This window comes from Lepidochelys olivacea (genome assembly GCF_965140295.1).
Source record: "Lepidochelys olivacea isolate rLepOli2 genome assembly, chromosome: 4".
In the NCBI taxonomy this organism is placed as follows: domain Eukaryota; kingdom Metazoa; phylum Chordata; order Testudines; family Cheloniidae; genus Lepidochelys; species Lepidochelys olivacea.
In genome coordinates, this window is record NC_140414.1 from 65,201,992 (window position 1) to 65,209,728 (window position 7,737).

A 7,737-nucleotide genomic window follows, 5' to 3' on the forward strand; every position below is an offset into this window, starting at 1 on the left:
CTTGAAAGGAAGTAAAGGAAGAGCCTATCCACACAAAATGGTAGTTTCCCAGCGAAAGGAAAAGACTAAGCAGACAGACCCTAAACAGTTTCAATATTCCAGAGGACAAACTAAGCTGGATATGGCTATGACAGACTGACAATATCCTGATCAAATCTTATGGAATTAAGCTAAATTGTACAGAATTAAGCTAAATCTTATTGAATTAGGGTTAGTAACTTTAGGGTACATTGTATTAAAATGAAATCATGTATGTGTTGTGGCATTGTATGGACCTTCTTTAGTAGAAAGGAGAGGATGCTCATGAACTTCCTCTGTTATCAGTTTTTGAAGCCACCCTTCCCCCATGGAGATATACATATGTATTAATTCCAAGTGGATTCTCCAGGATCAACAGACAAAAAAAATCAACCCACAAACTAAACCCAAAACATAACAGAATCCTCCTACAACTTTTGGATAAAAGCCTGGATTTTAAGCTGACTCAGCGCCTTTTTCCTGATCTAGCAAACGGACCGGACCCCTTGTCTATGGAGGGCCTCAATCCTTATGTAAGGATTGGAAAGACTTTGACATAAGTAAGAGTGTGATGAACTCTCATGAACTTGTAACCACAAAAAGCCCCTAGGGTGGGGTGATGCCTGGTAAACTTATTAGCATATGTGTAGGTTCTTTTATGGGTTTAAATATGTTTTTTCTGTAATACTAACTTTATTCTTAAGGTAAAGAGCATCTCCCAACTAAACTAGCATCATCATAAACTTACATCATCTTAAACTCTGCCCATCAAATCTTGGCATTTATACTATTATCCATTAAGCCTCAGTGCTGTGTATTTTATGAAAACGGGATAGCTCAGTGGTTTGAGCATTGGCCTGCTAAACCCAGGGTTGTGAGTTCAGTCCCTGAGGGGGCCATGGGGGGGGGGGGGAATTGGGAATTGTGCCTGCTTTGAGCAGGGGGTTGGACCAGATGATCTCCTGAGGTCCCTTCCAACTCTGATATTCTATGATTCTATGAAAACAAAGTGGTCCTGAGCTGACTTCATACGTCAGATGTGAACAAAGTTGCACATGTCTCAGGAGACTTAACTCCTCCTACTCTAACACAGTTCATGAGAGAAAAAAAAGGCACATGCTGGATGTACATGGAAGATTTAAGATCACTGTTAAAGGAATAAACAGCTATGGAAAATAAGTTAGCACCGGTACTGTCAGGGTAAAAACAAGCAGAGGATATTATTGCTTTGTGGATTCAAAAATTGCATAGCGGAGCCACTTAAAACCATGGATTTGCCTCTCCCTGTAAATCTGCTAACTCACTCTGGGACTAGTGAGTTCTCAGCCACAACAGAGAAAATGTATAGGTGATCAGCATGGACAAGCTCTACCCATTTACTAAAGATTACAAGATAGACTTTATAACCTAGGTGGATGTACTTTTCAACAAAATGGGCTCCAGGGTGAGGTAGTCAAGTTATCATTAGCAGTTTTCTTAGGAGGTTAAAGTAAAGTACTGTGTTTCTATTTTACTTTTCCATTTTCTTCTCTTCTGGTACATTACTGATGATTGCTTTCCCCCACTGCTCATGATTGCCAGTCATTCTCTGATGAAACAGCCCCTCCCCCACAAAACTTGCTTTACCTATTAATTTCTTTGCTTGAATCATGACCATTATATTAGCCCAAAGAGTCACTATTTGCCAATAGTTATCACACAATAGAAACTTAGTTTCTCTGATATTATTTAGTCTAAATATAGGGTGTAATACTACTTATTCTAATTATATGGGAAAAATATATGGAAAGCTAAGAATTGGCAGATGCAAATATTTTAATGGTGACTATATCTGGCAATCTAGTTCCCTTCCTTTTTGAGGAAGAGAGGAAACATACACACATGCATAGTCTACTAAGGATTGTTGTGCCAGCCAGAGTGACTATGGGTGATGGCACTGCACCAGGTGTTGTGTAACAACGTTCCCAGATCAATCCTACAAATCCATGAATCTTTGAGCGGCCCCCTGGGTGGCACCAGGTAAGGTCAAGGGGTGGCGAAACACATCTACTCTTCCACTGCTATGGGTGGTTTGAGAGGGGGTAGGAGAGAGAACAAACATATAATACCCATTTTCATCTTTGTCTGACGTGCAATAGTCTTCAAAACCAACTGTCAGGTTTCAGAGTAGCAGCCGTGTTAGTCTGTATCCACAAAAAGAAAAGGAGTACTTGTGGCAGTTTCCATTCTCTAGAAAGAGTCATTATTCTGAGGCCTATTTAATCAATCTTCCCTCCACACGATTAGCATACTATATTACAACTGAAGCAGACTACCTACTGAAACACAGCTTTATAACTTCCCTCAGAAGAGAAAAAATTAGTTAAGTAAATATCTATATTTCACAATTCATATGTACTCAACATCAGCAAACTTTTTCTATCTCAGAAGACAACTTTTTTAAAACCACTTAATTATTACAACTCACAACAAATGGAAACATTTCTACACCAAAATTACACAGTTTCCAGAGGACACAAAATCTTATTTCCCAGTCAGTACTGCCAGCTCTCTTAATTAATCAAAATTCGCATTGTCCAATCCTTTTCCTGTTGGCAACATTTCTAGAACCTTTAACATTTTGTTATGTGGCATGTTGTAATTAAGACGGTCTGTTACTTATAATGAAAGACTAGATTGAATTACAGAAATCACCCACAGAGCTATATAATCCCCAGAAGGACAGAGATTACAGTAAAACATTACACCATAGAAAGAACTAGTTTCGATTGTAGGAACATTTTCTGAGTGGAGAGACCCTGTGACAGTCTCACTAAGGTACTATACAATTAGCATTAAAATGCTATTGGTGATTTTTGATTAGTTTAAGTTTGCTGTATTATTCAATAGTGGCACAGCTAATATTGATACAGAGTCCTCCTTCACTCAGTGCACAAACCCTGAGTCAGTTCCCAGGTTTAGGTGACCTGTGGTCAGTGTAGGACATCTCTCTCTAGTGGAAGCGGCTCTGTACCACCTTTGCTTTCCCGTGATACTCTGCTCTAATTGCAGGAGACAGAATTTCACACAGTCCTTTAGCTGAGATTACCACAGTGCAATGTATTCTGGCCCTGCTCTTAGCACACCTCCCCTGGATCCCAACATCCAAGCTAAAGGTAGGGGAAGTGGGTTGTGTACAGCCATCAACCACCCAGGGATTCCCCCTCAATTAGAGTAATCCCTGGCTGCTCTTCAAAGGCATTGCAAAGATGACAGAGCCAAGGGCCAGGTTCTGATCCCTTGCATACATTTTGTAATGTTTTAAGTGTCTAGCTGAATTTGCTGACTGATCCTTATTTAAAATACAATTATCATTGTTAAAAAACTGGGATCAAATTGCCCTTGAGTAAAAGCATATGTATTCCTCTGACTTCAGTGGGAACAACATGCATCTGTGATTCCCCTGTTAAAACTTACTGTGTGTAACTTTTTCCAAAGGCTTATAACTTTACCAAATCAACACTGACTGTGACCAGAACACTCAATGAAGATTATTTCTCTGCCAAATTACAGCTTTCTGCCTACATGTTTCAGTTATAGAGCTCATTTACAAAAAGTCACAAGAATTTGTATTTACAGGGAAGAAGTATATTTTCTCCTTGAACACAAATGGCTCAACTGTTTTTGCTTAGACTTAAAGAAAAAATATCACGCTTGAGCAGAAATGAGGCCTGTCTGCAAATTGCAGCCTGAAAGATGAATGTGTTAGAAAAATATGAATTCCTATTTCCAGATGATTAGAATAAGAAACACTCCAGCAACCTCAACTGTAGAAGATACCAGTGCTCCATTTAAAATATTTGCTAACAGTTCCTGTACTGTAATGTATGTGGATTGTTTGGAAATACAAGTTAAACCTATATTTATAAAATTGTTCCTCTCCCAATCTCTCCAGTACTAGGGATGTAGAGCAGATGAATGGTGGGGTTAAAGTTCATAACAGAAGAGACTGGAGATTGAGCCAGGAATCTCAGCTGAGGTACAACAAAGGACTAAATGGGTACAAAGACTGAACTTTTGCACTATTAATCAAAAAAACCCTTCATTAAAAGATTATTAAGATTGCAAAGTCAAGCACACACAAGTTAGGAAATGCCAGAATATAAGTATTTGATTACATGATTGCATACTTTTTTTATCCACAGAATCCCAGCCTCATTCAGTTAACAGGAGGGATGGTGCTCACTTAATGAGCAGCTATTCAATATTTTGTTTTATGCTCATTGTTCAGTGGGTGGCCCCATGTCTTATTTAACTGTACACTATTCAAACCATGATCTGAAGACAGAATTATCAACTTCCTCATGAGTTTCTCAATGGTACTTATCCCTATATCTCAGTGCTTCACAGACAAATTAATTTATTTTCATAACACCCCTGTGAGATGAAGGGGCACTATTATCCCCATTTTATACATTGGTTGCTAAGGGACAGAGACAAAGGTCAAAAGTGTCTGCTAATTCTGGGTCCTTAAATTTAAGATGCCTAGGGCCTGATTTTTCAGATTACTTAGCATTATATAGCATTTTATATATTCAGTCACAACTCCCACTGACTTCGGTTGCATTTGTGAGTGCTCAGCATTTCTGCAACTCAGACCCCAGGATATCAAGATGGACACCCAAAAAGTGAGGGCCACATAATTAGTGACTACCTGTAAAAAGTCTGATTTGAGTGACTTGCCTATGACATAGGAACTCTGTGGCTGAGACAGGGACAGAATCCTGTCCTCTAGGGCAGCATTCAACTAGCTTAACCATGAGACCCTCCTTTGTCTTTTAGCAATCCCCTGCCTCATTCACTGCACACCTTCCATCTTCTGCAGCAAATGAAGCAGCAGTCCTCTAGACAACTGCCTCCTTCACTAAACAACCCTGATTCATCCCCAGAGCAGGTCCATCTTGTGCTCTCAATGAAACAGGGTCCTGTGGTAAATGTGATCATATAAAGACAGCACCATAATTAGGCTTCAAAGAAATATATTTTTATCAGTAAATGTAGCTAAACATTGATTTCATCACACAAACTGACAAAAAAATTTCCATCAATAATATAAATGTATAGATAGGCAAAGAAAAATGCTGCTTGAGAACTTATCAGAGTTTGATTTAAGAATATTTACTGTGTGTATATATTGACCTGTGATGTTGACAATTTGTCTTTGAATGGTTATAAGCCTTTAAATTTTTGAATCTGTTTGCTGTCACTAAATCATTCTTGTCTGACTTCCCCCCATTAATTTTTTACACCTGTGAAAATGTAAGTTGATAAAAAATGAAAAAATGGTTTAACCCTATAATTTTGTGTCACTGTGAAAATAAGCATCAATATTAGCCATCAAAATGATTTAAAAAAACCAAATTCAACCAAACCTAACTGTAATGAATATGGACAAGGGGGCTAAATTAAGATAACCCTACATCTGGCATTTCCTAACTTATGCAGCTTGTCTTTGCAACCTTAATAATGTTTTTTAATGTTGGGTTTTTTTTTGTTTTTTTTATAATTTCCTAGGTTTTTAAAAAAGCAAACTGAAAAAACAAAATTCCATCATGTGGCATCATATTGACACCTACCTGAGTCATCAGTGGGACTGCAATCTTCAGTTCCACTACTCAGACCTCCATCAGTTGAGCAAATGAAGTAACTAACAGCAATAGTATGTTGTCATTCTCCATATGCATTAGCACTAATCGGGGATGAGAGAGACACTTTGTCAGTGGGTGTCTCAGATATTTCCTGACAGCAGACCAATGGTGATATTCAGGAAACTTGGGTTCCAATCCAGGCCCTGCAGTGGAGTGTGTTCTAGTGATCAGAGACCCTTCTGCCCATTCCTGCCAAGCCTGACTCTTTCTTGACTGTCCCCTCCAACTCACCCTGTTCTGACTTGTTTCCCACCCCAGTTCTTAGTCCGAATTCCATTCTACTTGCCTCCCCAGTCCCATTCTCCACACCTCAGGCTTCTCATCCCCAGTCTCCTTGCCCAGACAGTCATAGTCTCCCCCTCCTTGCTCACTCTTGGAACCACGAGGTCCTCCCCATCACCAAGCTGCAGTCTCCTTGCCCAGCCAGTACCAGTATCTCCTTCCAGCTTCTTATCTGCTCTCTTTTCCTGCCCTCTACCCACTGGTTTCCAGTCCTAGTTTCCCTCTATGGATCCTCATCCAATGGCAGTCTCTCTTCCTACCTGCTCCCTGATTGCTTTTCCCAGTCTCTTCCCCTTCCTAGCTCTTTGTACCAGTCTCTTTGTCCAGCCAGTCCCATTTCTGCTGCACTGCAACTCCTTGTTAAATCTGTATCCCATCCCTCCTCACCCTGTCCCCCGCCACTGGTTCCTAGTCTCAGTCTTCTTGTCTAGACAATAGACTCTCTCCCGCAGCTCCCCATCTAATCTGTGTCTCCCCATTTCCCTCACTGGCCCCCAGTCTCAGCCTCCCCTGAACCGCCTCCCAGTCCTACGTTCCTTGTCCAATCAGTTCCAACTCCCCACCCCAGGTTCTAGTCCTAGTCTCCTTGCCCAATTTCTCCCAACTTCCTCTCACCACCCTTTGGCTCCCATTCTCAGTCTACCCAATCAACCAGTCCCTGCCTCACAGTCCTAACCTGTCCACCAGGCTCCCTTTTCCAGTCTTCTTGCCTAAGCGGTATCAGTCTTTCTCCCTTATCCAGTCTCATCAGACTCCTTGTCCCAAACTATTCCTTTCCTTCCCCTCACAGTCCTCTCTGAATTCAAATCAGTCATCTTCCTCCTTCCATGCTGCCAGCATAGGGGGTGGTCACTGAAAGCATGGCAGAAACAGGCTCCAATACAGGGGAGGTCTAGCTTTGCTCAGATGTTCTGTAGTGATGGTGCATGTCCAGCCCTATCATATGTAACAACTGAGAAGGGATGAAGCATGCTCATTCGCTATGTGGGGATGGTGCATGTGCAGTCTGGTCAGCACCGGGAACTATGAAAGGAACCGAGCATACTCAGTGAGGATGGAATCTTCATATAAATTTCAGCTGCTAAAATCTCTGAAGTCTCTACCGAGCGTGTGCAAACTTGTGATTTTTGGAAAGTCTTATAACTTGGTCAAATTTGAGGGGATTTTCATGGGGATGTCACACTGCACATCCTTGATTAAAAAAACCCACCACTTTGCCAAAGTTCAAGTCCATCCTCCAAAGCATGTTGACACTGACACTAGAGCTTTCTAAAGAAAAGATGTCTGGAATATTTTAACATCGGTAAAACAACATTTTTCCCTAGCCACATTCTCTAACATGACTGAACTATGTTGGATGAAATTTTCCAAAACACGCTAACCTGAGACAGGTTTCAGAGTAATATATATAAAGCCTGCTGCAGTTTCCATGATATGCATCTGAGGAAGTGAGCTGTAACTCACGAAAGCTTATGCTCTAATAAATTGGTTAGTCTCTAAGGTGCCACAAGTACTCCTTTTCTTTTAACCTGAGACAAACACCTGTTATGGAAAATTTGAACCTGAATGTTTAAAGTTTGTTAAAGTTATAAGCAACTGAAAAAGAGGCTTAAATGGGAAGTGGGAGGCAACCTCAATTAGGCAGTGCTATCATCCCTCCCCCCATTTTCGATCTTAAAACAAGGCTTTATAAATATTAATCACCTGGGAAGTATACTGTTATCCCCAGAGGGAAACTGAGGACAAGTGA

The 7,737-nt window shown here is 40.6% G+C and overlaps 1 protein-coding gene across 2 annotated transcripts in view; it reads right to left on the minus strand.

The window, feature by feature from the left end:
* The window catches only part of FBXW7 (F-box and WD repeat domain containing 7), a 274,351-nt gene that overhangs the window by 48,887 nt on the left and 217,727 nt on the right, over positions 1-7,737 (minus strand). The gene's annotated exons all lie outside the window — the stretch shown is intronic.